This window comes from Cervus canadensis, chromosome 5 (assembly GCF_019320065.1).
Source record: "Cervus canadensis isolate Bull #8, Minnesota chromosome 5, ASM1932006v1, whole genome shotgun sequence".
Classification (NCBI taxonomy): Eukaryota; Metazoa; Chordata; class Mammalia; order Artiodactyla; family Cervidae; genus Cervus; species Cervus canadensis.
Genome location: NC_057390.1, coordinates 84,062,186 through 84,075,799, shown reverse-complemented (window position 1 = coordinate 84,075,799; position 13,614 = coordinate 84,062,186). Strand labels below are relative to the sequence as shown.

Below are 13,614 nucleotides of genomic sequence, written 5' to 3'. Positions count from 1 at the left end.
CAATCCTTCCCAGCGTCAGGGTCTTTTCAAGGAGTCAGTTCTTCCAATCAGGTGGCCAAAGTATTGGAGCTTCAGCTTCAGTCTCAGTCCTCCCAATGAGTATTCAGAGTTTATTTCCTTTAGAATTGACTGGGCTGATCTCCTTGAAGTCCAAGGTACTCTCAAGAGTCTTCTCCAGCTCCACAGTTCAAAAGCATCAATTCTGCAGCACTCAGCCTTCTGTATAGACCTGAGACCATCTCAAGTCAGGGGGTTTTAGATGGAGAACTAGGGTCTAAAGTGCAGACAAGATGCCATAAAACCCTGAGAGGAGAAACCAGTGTGGGTGGGAGCAGCACAACAGAAACTATAGGGGATTAGCATCAGGTTGGCCCTTAAAGGATAGGCTAATAATAGCAGTAATAATTAATAATTGTAGCTAATACTTAACTGAGCACTAACACTGTCTTGATCGATTTTTATGGATTATCTCACTTAATTTTCACCATCACCCCAGGACACAGACGTTAGTCATACTCCCATTTTACAGACAAAGAAACTGAGGCTCATAGAATTAAATAATGTGCTTAAGTTTGCACAGCTCACTATCGGCAGAGTCAAGATTTAAACCCATGTGCTCTGACTTTGGGAACAATGCGCTCAGACATTGTCAAGAGGGTTTGGGTATATCGGCTCCTCTACACCTGTGGCACACAGGTCCTCAAGTCTGGCAGCCTAACCCAACACAGATTTATTGCCTCACAGTTCCGATGGGTCAGGAATCCGGGAGTGGCTTAGCTGGTTCTTCTGGCTCCCAGGCTCTCAATCAAGGTGACAGACTGTGGTCACCGCAGGCTCCACGAGAGGAGGGTGTGGCCCCAAGCTCACTCACGTGGTTATTGCAGGCCTCTGGTCTTGGCTGGTGCCCTGGTGGACTCCTTGCCCCATGGGCCTCTGCACAGGGCCGCCAGCTTCCCCTCGAGCGAGAGCGAGAGAAGAGGGCAGAAGTCACAGTCCCCGTGGAGCCTCATCACCCTGGAAGTGACATCCCATCACTTTTGCCAACATCAATTCTTGGGAGGCGAGTCCCCAGGCCCAGCCCACACCCACTAGGGATGAGATTGCACAAGTGGGGCCCACCCGGGGGCTCGCGGAGGAGCTGGGTGCCCCCAAACAGCATGGGGTGTAAGCCCATTGTCTCCCTGCTTGATTCCCCAGCCCAGGAATTCTACTTCTGCTTCCTTAAGTAACAAGAATAGCCTCGAAGTGAGTTAAACTTGATTCCCAACCTCAGAGAATGGTCCTCCCATTCTTCCCAGGAAGTAAAGTGAAATGAACTGAAAGTCGCTCAATCGTGCCCGACTCTTTGTGACCCCATGAATTCTACAGTCCGTGGAGTTCTCCAGGCCAGAATACTGGAGTGGGTAGCCTTTCCCTTCTCCAGGGGATCTTCCCAACCCGGGGATCGAACCCAGGTCTCCCACATTGCAGCCAGATTCTTTACCAGCTGAGCCACAAGGGAAGCTCTCTTCCCAGGAACTGAGTGCCAAATAAGACGAGTGCTCCTTAAAACTCCTGTGTACCGCCAGCTGCGTAAAGAAGCGCCAGTGTATTTGCACCATGCTGGCATGAGCCTGAAAACTTGGCACCGCCGGTCCCTCTGCCCACTCCCTCACCACCCGACGGCGGGCAGCCCCCTGCGCCTCTCGAGTGCTTCATGTTCCATTGTCACCCTTCCCTCCCCGTGACCCCTGATGAAGAAACCTCCTGAAGAGTCCCCCCTTCACCCACCTCCAGGCATCACTGTGGACAGCACCTTCTGAGAATCCCTACACACACAGGGCAGACCACCTCTCAAAGACCATCCACGGCTCCCCGTGGCCAAAGGGCAAGGCCCTAACTCGAGCCTGGCACTCAAGACCCTCTGTCTTGTAGCCCAAACCGGCTCCCCACACAGCCCCCCTGCTCCAGCAAAGACGGTCCACGAGCTCTGACCCTTCCTGCTTCTCACACCATCTCTAAATCTCAAAATACTTTTCCTGCTCCTCTTCCCTTACCCAAACCCTAGTCTCCCTTCAAGGTTAAGCAAATTCATGCCCAACCTTCTCAGTGAACCTTTTCCAAGGCTACTCTGACTCTCTGAAGATGAACTTGGCAGGAGACAGTGTGTGCTCAACAGGGTCAATGAAATAAAAATACTCACCAGAGCAAGCAAACTATTCTAGAAAAACTGAGTGCCCTCCCTAAACCCACAGTCCTGCCCTCGTTTTCATGACCTATTGACTCCCTTGTGGTCACCCTGGACTCGACTTTCCAGCTCTCCTGGGCAATGGTTCCCATATCCTCCCAGCTGAACCCCTACCCTCTCTGAGCCCTGAGCATCTCTGGCTCCCAAGGTGCTCCTGACCAAGTCTGAGTACTTTCATGGGCAGGACTGTGTTCTGTTCATCTCTGAGTCCAGAATGGAGCTGAGAAACTGGGATAAATGTGGTCGGGAACGAGGAAGAAGGTGGATACTGCTCCTTGCAAGGACTCACCTCTAAAAAATACACTAGAAGCGCTTTACTCTTTTTCTTTTGGGCTCAGAGACACAGGCTCTCTTTCTGCTTGAAGTCGGAGAATATAAACTCCACGCTGTGTGGACAAGGAAGAAAGGATGAGGAGGAGAAAAGACCAATCACCCACTGCAACTGCTTCAGCTGAAGAGGCGCCGAGCCCAGACGACGCACGCCCAAGGCCTCGAGTGAGATACAGAGGCAGGACCAGGGAGAGGCAGGCGAGGAGCAGCACACCCCACCTCCCAACACAAGGGCGTACCCCAAGTCTCCCCAGAACAGGCTCCAGTCCCCTGGGCCCCACCAGATGACACCCACATTACTCACTGCACATCTACTCTTGAACTTTACATTCTGCTGTTCTCTTTTCACACATTGTTCAGAAATAAATACTGGTGCCCACATTACATTCTGCTTGTAAACAGCTTGCCAGAGAGGAGACAGGCCCAGGGCTCTCTGAGACGGGGAAGGAGGGGCAGGGGAGGGCAGGCCATTTGCATAGAAGGTGGAGTTCGATGTGAAAGTTGCCCGGTGTGAGCATGGAGCCCTGCCTGCCTCCTGGCACCACGGCCGTGAAGGCAGGGCCTCAGCTGTTCTCAGTGAAGCCTGGCTTTTCTGCAAAGCACCTTATCTCAGATTTTTGGCGTCTGAGGTTCACTTCGGACCCTTAAAAATAAAAAGAGCTTTTTTGTGTGTGGGGGTTGTATTTGAAGACATTTACTGTTTTAGAAATTAAAACTGAGAAAAATGCTTGGATGCTTATCAGTTGGTATCAAAAATAACAGGTGGTGCTAATGGTAAAGAATTCACTTGCCAATGCAGAGATGCAGGTTCAATCCCTAGGTCGGGATGATCCCCGGGACAAGGAAATGGCAACCCATTCCAGTATTCTTGCCTGGAGAATCCCATGGACAGAGGAACCTGGCAGGCTACCATCCATGGGGCCACAAAAGAGTTAGACACGACTTAGCGACTAAATACAACAAACCATAAGTGAACTCCACAAGCGAGGAAAATGCAGCAGATGAGGACTGTGACTATGAGAGTCCAGTCGGATGGGATGGGCTGGCATCATGCTGAGGTCAGGAGTCTCGGGTTCCAGGGCCAGCCCTGCCTCCAACGTGTGGGCGTCTATGAGCAAGCCACCAAAAGCGGGGTTTGTGGGCCCCGTCAAGTGGTGAGTGGTGGGGTGGATGAACTCAGTGGCTTCTGAAATTCTCTTCTGAGAAGCACAGATATAATTATGAAACATCCACAAGTGATAACATTGTGTGTATTCACCCTACAAACTCTAATGAATATGAAATGCCATCATTGCTTACACATAATATGACTTTCCAACCAAAAATGTATACATAAGTCATCTAACAATATTATCATAACCAAGAGTTCTATAAGACGACAGGAGGACAGTACAAAAAACTAAACAGCTTTCCGTGGAGCAATAATCATTAGAAGACTTCTCAGTTCCCATTCCCAGTACAGTTCATAAAAATAATATGTTGGAATAAACCTAACAAGAGAAGTGTAAGACCAACATAAAGAAAACTGTCAAAAAAGCATCAAATATTTCTTATGAAAGATCCTACTCCTAGATGGGAAGTCTCCATTTTTAAAGATGTCAATTCTTCTTCAGATTAATCTATAAATGTAAGCTTAAAAGTTGTCATGGAACTTAGCAAAATGATTCTAAACATCTTATAGAAAAAATAAACATGTAATTATAAATAATTTATAAAAGATAAATGAATAAATATAAATATACATATAGCTTACATATATATGAATTATATACATATATATTCATCCAAAATTGGGAATACATACATATTCATCCAAAATTTGGGAGAGGGTAAAACTTAGGGAGGACTTCCCCCTAAGTATCAAATACATAATAATCAGAACATAATCAGTTCAGTTCAGTTCAGTTGCTCAGTCATGTCCGACTCTGCGACCCCATGGACTGCAGCATGCCAGGCCTCCCTGTCCATCACCAACTCCCGGAATTTACCCAAACACATGTCCATTTACTCAGTGATGCCATCCAACCATCTCATCCTCTGTCATCCCCTTCTCTCCTGCCTTCAATCTTTCCCAGCATCAGGGTCTTTTCAAATGAGTCAGCTCTTCGCATCAGGTGGCCAAAGGATTGGAGTTTCAGCTTCAACATCAGTCCTTCCAATGAACGCCCAGGACTGATCTCCTTTAGGATGGACTGGTTGGATCTCCTTGCAGTCTGAGGGACTCTCAAAGGTCTTCTCCAACACCACAGTTCAAAAGCATCAATTCTTCAGTGCTCAGCTTTCTTTATAGTCCAACTCTCACATCCATACATGACTACTGGAAAACAATAACAAATGATAAAACAAAACATAATAATGTATAGTAATTAAAGCACTGGGGATATATGTGCATAATAGACAAATAGACTAGTAGAATATATTAGTGTCCAGAAATAGACCCATTGCAAATGGAAATTTAACATATGGAAAAGGAAGGTAGAGCAGCTTTAAAAACATGGCCACAAATCCTTTGAAGTGTCTTCCCTCTAGAGGAGGGGCCCATGTCTCCTGAATCTGATTGGACAGGTGACTTCCATCCAGTTAAGTGATGCCATGTGCCTTCCATGGTGAGGCCCTAGAAGGTCATGCACCTTCCCCCTGGTTCTGCTCCCTCGAGGTGCCCTGAGCTTCCATCAAGACGGCAAGCCACCCAAGGCTCCATACTATGAGGAAGCCCAGGCCACACAAAGGCCAAGTGTAGGTGCTCCAGGCAGCTTTTTTGAGGTGAGTCCAGCTTTTGAGGCCACCCAGACCAGGTGCAGTCGTGACAGGCAGCCCAGATCTGAGGTCAAAGTCCATCGTTAGCTGGTGGGTGGGTGCCTAGGTCAGGGCCCACGTGCTGATAGGGGCCCAGTAGATGATGGTCTCCTTTTCTTGCACCTCCCTAAGGGAAACTAACAGAGGGAAGATTCAAGGCAGCCCCTGCAGACATCACATCTTGTGTTTCATGTGAATACAGCAGTAGGAGTCCTGAAAAACAGGTCATCCCAGCACTGCAGAGCAGCCGCCTGCAGAGGGTGGCTTCATCCTTCATTGGTGAGTCTTCGCATCTGTGAACAGGAGAGCCAGAGGCGGGATCAGAAGGGCAGTGCCCGCTCTGGACTCTGGAGACAATGACTGCGTCACTGGGCTGTGCCGGCGAAACAGCACAGAAACAGCTGGAGAACGACCCTAAGGCATGAGCTCAGAGCCGGCACCTCGGAAAGCTCGTGGGACAAAGACAGGGAGGGCTTGCTGAACGGCCAAGAGACGGCCCTCGCCTGTGTGCCAAGAAAGGAGTGGCACTTCTTCCCACTGCCTGGTCCTTTCCGTTCTCATAAGCAAGGGCATTTTTTTTCTCTCGCAAAAGAGACGAGATCTAAAAAATCAAAGAACAGACACTGAGCCCAGAAAATGCAGGACAAGGACTCACGTCTGCTTGAGGTGAAGCATGGTTGGACCTGGCCTGAGCAGATGGCAATACGTTTATCTAGAATAAAAACACTGCCTATGACACTGTATCTCCTATTAAAACTGCAGCTCAAAAGGCAGAAGTCCACAGCACAATCAAACAGCGCGGCACTGCTCACATACAGAAAACTTGGAAGAGGAGAGTCACTGAATCAAACACGATACACACACACAAGATGAAATTCCAGGCAGCCATGCAACTGATGTTGTATGGGTAGGTTTATCGACAAGGAGATATGTTTAGAAGATGCAGCCAAATGAAAAAGAAATATTTTCAAAGATGTACATAGAATATGATCCGATTCTGGCCAAACGGTATAAAAAGCAAAAATTTACATACAGGGGTAGAAATGAGAATAGCAGTTAATATTGCAAAACAGCGAGCACATCTGAGTGGTAGCAAGCATAATGCATGGTTTTATTTTCTCTTTTTTATTCTGCATTTTGTGAACATGCACCAATTTTATGTTCTGGAATAAAATTAATGTTTTGATTTCATTTTTCAGATCCCAGGGAATTGAACCAAATTTGCAGTTTACCAGTCCTTTGTCATTGAACACTCCTGCAGTGGTGTGCTGGGGTCATCCGAGCAGGTATTACTGTCTCCACTTCACGGCTGGGGAAGCAGGGTTCAGGCTGGCCGGCTCCTGCCTAGAACAGAGGGAACCAAGGCTGGATCTCCAGGGCTTGCTCTTCACCAGGAGGACCAAGAGGACACAGAATCTAAGGCCAAGCCCTCCAGGTGCCCCCAAGTCTGTGCCCACCCCCAGCCAGGCTGAAGACCCCAGACCGAGATGGCTCTTCAGCCCTTCTCAGCTCTAGCGTCACCGTCTTTGAGTTTTGTTTCGTGTGTTCTGTCCCTTCCCGTCACATCGGAGGTGGCTGCCCGAGCTCTGAGCCTCAGTGGAGCCAGAGGACACTTTTCTGCCAGAGGACACTTTTCTGGCTGTGAATGGCCTGGGCTCCTGCAGACACTGAGCTTTCCTCCCAGGCTGTTCCAGGAACGTTCCTGACCACCGTGTCCAGGAGGGGTGACATCGTGGGGTCAGTTCCAGACATCTTGGGGTTGCGGGGGGCGACTCCAGGCCAGATCAGACCAGCCTGGGTTAGAGGATCAGCAACTAGGAAATTTGCTCCTTGGAGGGGCTGACAGGGACCCCAGGGAGGGAAAGAACAGTGCCCTGTCAGAAGCACAGGAATCTCTGGCCCAGAAGCCAGAAGTGTGGAGAGCCGCCCCCCAACACCCTGCCCCGTCCGATGGAGGAAACAAAGACTCCAAGCCCTGGGGCAGGAGCCCTTCACCCTGAGCCAGGACTCAGAGGAGGCAGCAAAGGCTTGGGGTTTGGGGACCAGTTGAACCTGAGCTTCCAGCCTGTGAGCCTGTGGCCTTGCCGGGCAGGCTGTGGGCCAGCGTCATCACTGCTTGTCCTGATGCTGAGGAGTCCTCTCCAGTCCCTGCCTCTGTCTCTTCGTGTCATGCCACCCTCATCCACTGACAGCAATGGGCCTGGCCAGCGGCATCACCTTCCTGGTGAAAAGTCTTCAGTGGCACCAGCCCGGACTCCCCTCCCAGCACTAAAGACATCCAGACCCCGCTCCCAGCACTAGAGATGCCCAGACTCCCCTCCCAAGAATCCCAGACTCCCCTCCCAGCACTGAATATGCTCAGACTCCCCTCCCAATATGCCCAGAGCCCCCTCCCAGCACTAAAGATGCCCAGACCCCTCTCCCAGCACTAGAAATGCCCAGAGCCTCTCCCAGCACTAAAGACACCCAGACCCCCCTCCCAGCACTGAAGATGCCCAGACTCCCCTCCCAATATGCCCAGACCCCCTCCCATCCCAGCACTCCCATCCCAGCACTCCCAGACTCCCATCCCAGCACTAAAGATGCCCAGATTCCCCTCCCAAGATGCCCTGACTCCCTTCCCAGCACTAAAGACACCCAGATTCCCCTCCCAGCACTGAAGTTGCCCCAGCCCCAGTCAAGTTTTCCCAACTTGTCCACTGTAGATCTCTCTATACAGCCCTAGTATTCCAGTCTCCCTGGCCACCGGCTCTGCCCAGCGTCCCTCATCCTCCACCCCAGCCTGGAGGCCCTTCTCCAACAGCGATCCCACTGAAACCCTGCTCTGCCTTCATCAACCTGCTGAGATTCCCCTCCACCACCACAGGGCCCGCCCTGGGCCAGACCGCCACCACTGGAACTAAATCCAGTCCTCCCAGTGCACACTCACTCTCCACCCCTTGTGCTTCCATAGCACTTGCAGCCTCTGCCTCAGTCCTCCTGTATCCACATGGTCCACCCCCACCAACTTCCAGAGGGCAAAGTCCACTTCCTGTTCCTCTTCGAATCTCACCACCCCAAATCCCCATCACCTTCCAGGGCAAGACTCAGTGTACACAATAGGCACTCACGGAAGGCTTGTAACAGTGACAGAACTTCACAGCCAGCTCAAAATTCTGCTCCTAATCTAGCAAAACGGTAGTGTGTTTGGTACAAAGAAATCTACAAGCTGGTGAAACAGTCTTTAGAACCCAACACATCTAAATCTTCGATGCTCTAAGCTCTTCGTGAAATCTTTTTTTTTTTTTAATTTTCTTCAGTTTTTGAAAAACAACCTCAACATTTTATCCCCATGCTATGCATAGATTCTGTCCTTCTGAATGTACGCAATGCTTTCCCTATCTTGCCCGGTCACCCAGGACAGAAAATAAAATCACTTTTAGAAATCAGAATCCAGAAGAAGATCCATCACTAAAATTCCTGGGAGGGGCCCCCCAACCTTCCATGAGCATAACTTGTAGGCCAGCGTCTGAACCGAGGTGCCCTGTGCCTCTAAACAGATGACCTGTCACCATAGCAACACTAACATCTGTCATTCCCTCAGAGAGAGAACACCCTTTAAGAGAAACCTACCTGGCAACATGTCAGGCTAACTTCTGTGCTTCTTACGCATCCTCTCAGGAATCTAGGCCCGAGGACCATGGGGTACACAGTGCTTCCGCGAACAGTCTAGAAGGGACTGCAACAGCCAAAGTGGCCTCTTCCCTGACCTGTCCCCACCTGTCCTTGGATGAGTCAGGTGCTGGGGCCTCCCCAAAGCCACAGCCTATTGGCCCTGCACTAGGGCACTTACACAAGCTGATTGCTATAAAACGATAGCTGCTGCTCCAGTGCTTTGCATGCATTTAACCCTCAGGACAACATTTGCAGCAGGTGGCAGCCCCACTCAGCGACGAGGGGTGCCTCCAGCACGGGTCCCACCCGCCCTCTGCCACCATGGGGGCGAGGGCCACGCCTGGCTCTTGGCACACCATCCACACCCATTTTCCCCCAAAATCCCACTTCATAGAGGAGGAAACCGTCTTGGGAAACTGAAGTCGCTGGCTCCTTCAGAAGCCGTGGAGGTGGCGAGTGGCCAGCTCTCCTCCCTGGGGCAGCCTCGGGGTGCACATGCCTCCTCAGCAGCGCGGGCACCACGTGAGGGGCCCAGCTGTCTCCCTCTGAGCCCAGGAGCGGGTGCCCACAGCTCTGCTCGGCTCAGGGACAAATTTCAACCTGGAACCCTCACCCAAGAAGATCTTCCTCATCGAGGCTGTCAGTCCTTCTGGATCTTACGGAGGGGGGGCACCTCTGTGTACCTGAGGGAAGGAGGGTCATGGAAGCACGTGTGAGACTTTCATCCGCAAGAACCACCCCAGGATCTCGGCAAGACGCAGATGCTGTTGGGTGGGGTCAGGGTGGGGCCTGGGAGCCTGCATTTCCACCCAGGTGCCAGGTGAAGCCACTGATGCCCCAGCTTTAGGAAAGGGGACCTGGCCCCTCTGTGTAGAAGCAAAGATATGTCATGGGAAGATGCAGTGTTCCCCTGCCCCCTACCCCTCCACTCCCCGCCCCGACCCCCACCGCTTTGCAGGACTACTGTAGGCTGCCTGTTCTGAACCACAAGTTGCTAAGGAAGCTTTAGAGAAGGGGAGGGGTCCTGACCGCCATCCCACCCCAAGGCCTTCCTGGGCTCTAAGCTCACTGTTAGGAGCAGGATGGTTTCTCTGTTTCTGATACCCCAGGGCCTCGCTTAGGACCTTCTGGAAGGAGCAAGATGCCCAATAAACACTGACTGAATAAAGCAAAGGGGGAAAGAAGGAGGGCAGGGGGGAAGGAAGGGATGGAGGGGGAACTCTGTCCCTGGCCCAGTCTCCCCGCCGCCCCTCCTGCCCACTGCATTTGCCACCAGCCTCCCGCCTGGAGCCACCACTGCAAGGTCAGGTCCTAGCCCAGCAAGGATCCAGCTCTCCCCATCTCCTCCCTAGAGCTGCTGCCGATCCACCCGTGACCCATGGCTACTGCCACCCACCCAAGTGAGTCAGACCTGGCCCCCATCTCTCCCAGCCCCTACAGCCGGTAGATTTCTAGGCTGCAACCTCATGCTTCAGCTGCTATACCCGCTCTGTGCTGAGCGGGACAGAGGGGTAGACAGAAGGGCCTGCAAGAGACGGCGAGCACCGCGCTGCCAATGGCCTCTGCACCCTTCCTGAGGCTGCATGCGACAACCTGGGCCCGCCCGCGGGCGCTGGCAGCCCAACCTCAGCCCTCCTTGCTGCCCCCCAGGGGCCTTGCCAGCCCCCCTGCAAGGACGCCCCCAGGATGGTGAGCACCAGGCCAACCCACACCAAAACACACCTTCCTCCCTGACGAGAGGGGACTTTACCAGCCAGGATCCAAGGTGAAGAGCCCTGCAAGAGCAGCAGTGGAGGGGGGGGGGGGGCGGAGTGAGGGGAGAGAGAGTGTAGGAGGAGAGAAACCCCCTGCCCAGGAGCCCAGAGGAGCCCACACCCCCTGGGAGACCCACCCCTGGCCATCAGAGCAGCCACGGAAGGAGTTATCTAAGAAGCTAAGAACCCGACGCTTTGCAACCTCAGCTAATGATTGTTAAAGGGCAAATATTTATAAACAGCATCCCTACACAAGACTTCCCTTTGGTTTTTTTTTTTTAATAATTATTGTTTAGAGACAGTCACAACCCCCACCCCCACCCCCAACACACACACACACAGCAAATGCTACTTTTGACTGGTGTTCCTAAGGAAATTCGAGCTTCTCTGATAGCTCAGTTGGTAAAGAATCCACCCGCAATGTGGGAGACCTGGGTTAGATCCCTGGGTTGGGAAGATCTCCTGGAGAAGGAAAGGCTACCTACTCCAGTATCTTGGCCTGGAGAATTCCATGGACTGTATGGTCTATGAGGTGGCGAAGAGTCAGACATGACTAAGCGACTTTCACTTTCAAGGAAATTCAAGTCGTGGAGAAAAGCGAGTTCACCAGAGAAAAGAATCAACTTTTTATTCCTCAAATTGACTTAAAACCGTTCAAATCTCAGACACAGTTTCCTCAGAGTGGCTACCAAGACTGACTCCCCAGGGACACACAGATGGAGCCGCCATCCTTTGGGAACGGGGGTTGGAGGTGCTCTGTGGACCTGATCTAGCTCCCTTTGCTTTACTTTCCCAAAATAGAGGCTCAGCCGGGAGGTTCGTCCACAGGTGAGTTAACTCACTCCAAGAGGGACGTGACAGCAAAGAGTGTGTCTATGAGGTGTCTATGAGGACAGACAGACCATGCAGGGACCATGGAAGAGCCATCAGCCACCCCGCCCACCAGAGGTGGGGTGGTGCTTTTCCTGCTTCTGCACCTCAAGACACTCTTTCCATGAAAGTCCACAGAGCAAACGTCATCACCGTTGCCTCCCTCCCACCCAACGCCCTAAATGATGGGTGTCTGCTGTCCCCGTGGCTCCGGGAAGACCCCCGAGTCTGGGGTGGCCAAGGCAGAACTGACCTGAGGCTCAGGGGCCTCCAGGGCCTGGGAATCTCAGGTCAGGTCCAGAGGCCAAGGTCTACCGCCAGCTGTCTGCATTCAGCACTGGCTTAGAGAGTAGCCAGCAGCCCATGTTGACGGGCACAAAAAGTCACCGGCAGCAGTTTGACAATGCGGCCGGGCGGCTGGGCTTTCTCACCGCCAGACAATGCCCGCTGGACATCGTGCGCCTACTAAGAAGCACAGCATTTCATTAAACAAACCAAGTACGGATTTGGTGGCTCTAGCTTCTATAGAGATGCAAGTCTTTTCTCAGCGGAAGGAGAGCTGGCAGCTTAAACCCTAATCCGTCACGCGGGCCACAAAGTAGCCATAAACCCTGAAAGCAATGAGAAGGGGTTTTTAGGGGAGTGACAGCCAAGATCACTGAGTGTTATTCTTCTTCGCTCCACTTTGTCTCTTCCTTTGTTTTTCTACCTTTCTTTTTTTTACCCCACTTTTCATTTATGTTATGTTCATATATTTTTATGCCCTTATAAGCCACCCGAAATCTTTTCTTGAACAGGGAAGGATATAGTAAAAAATACCTGAAATGAAATGGGATGACACGGGATGAGGTGAGATGAACGATGGGCCGTCAGACTGTCCCCGGACCGAGGAGGGGGACTGGGGCCCCCGTGTGACCTGCCTGCCCAAGTCCTCCAGGGCATGTCCCCGGCAGGGCCAGGAGAAAAAGAGCTCCTGCAGAAGCAGCCGTGTTATGGACTTTCTGGGGGTTCCAGCTTCCATCGCTCCTGGCTCCAAGAGAAGGGTTTCTACTGTCGAAGAACCAGCAGTGCCAGAATTTCCTGGGCGGCCAAAAACACAATCACAAAACTGAAATCTGGGTTTCTGGCCCCACTGAGCCCATCTCTGAGTGGATGGGATGGAGGACCAGAACTCTGACCAGGTGAGTCCTGGCTCAGGGCTCTAGCACCACTGTCCTGGAAACATCAAGCCCCCCGACCAGACTCCACAGGGCATGTCCAGGACCCTCCCGTCCTCCGCCCGTGGCTCCCTGGCACCCACGTCCAGGCTCCCGCAGCATCCGTGCTGGGCCCTCCTTCCCTCTCTGACACCCACTCCCCCTCGAAGCCGCAGCCAGGCAGTGGCTCCCTGCTGCCCCGGACCTGAAGCCCCCTCCCTGATGGCCCCCACCCCGGCTCCAGTGGGGGCCTGGACGGCTCCTGGGCGGGTCTCCCCCAAGCCTGCCAGAGCCTCCCACTGCTCCACGTTGGCCTTCATTGAGCCCCAGCTGGGGCACCCAGCAGAGAAACGTTGACTCGGCAAACACAGGGATCGTTACGACTTCCCTCCAAGGACTCACTCGCCTCGAACACACACCTCGTGACAAAGCACACCCCGCTGGACCCCTCACCCCGCGACAGTCTGAACACTGTGTGCCTTTCCACGTCTCCAAGCCTGGCCCCTCCACCAGCTCCCCCTCCTTTCACCCTGATCAAACAGACTTAAGTTTTAGCCTCAGCTTCAAATGCAACTTCCTCTAGGAGGAGAATTTTTCCTCCTCTATGATTTTTCTCTTACTCATTCAACAAACATTTCCTCTGTGTGCACTCTGGCTCAGGCACTTCACTGGACTGAGAAGGGGCAAAGAGGTGATCTCTGTCTGGAACCTGGAGGGGCAAGTAAATGCCACAGTGATTCAAGGTGTCAGCCCCTCCCAGGTGCCTTAGCCAGAGCCCTTTTCTGGT

At 52.3% G+C, this 13,614-nt stretch overlaps 2 long non-coding RNA genes across 3 annotated transcripts; both read right to left on the bottom strand.

The window, feature by feature from the left end:
• Nucleotides 1-553: 553 nt before the first annotated feature.
• LOC122442663 lies at nt 554-2,983 on the bottom strand. The gene is made up of 3 exons (XR_006269696.1): nt 2,862-2,983; nt 2,517-2,613; nt 554-1,014 (listed from the first exon to the last, which is right to left on the bottom strand). It is a non-coding gene; the product is annotated as an uncharacterized LOC122442663 (long non-coding RNA).
• A 1,821-nt stretch (nt 2,984-4,804) lies between these two features.
• LOC122442662 lies at nt 4,805-12,816 on the bottom strand. 2 transcript variants are annotated; one of them, XR_006269695.1, is made up of 3 exons: nt 12,451-12,816; nt 6,586-6,697; nt 4,805-5,646 (listed from the first exon to the last, which is right to left on the bottom strand). It is a non-coding gene; the product is annotated as an uncharacterized LOC122442662 (long non-coding RNA). The 2 variants fall into 2 exon arrangements; XR_006269694.1 differs by lacking the exon at nt 12,451-12,816 and adding an exon at nt 8,966-9,096.
• Nucleotides 12,817-13,614: the final 798 nt, after the last annotated feature.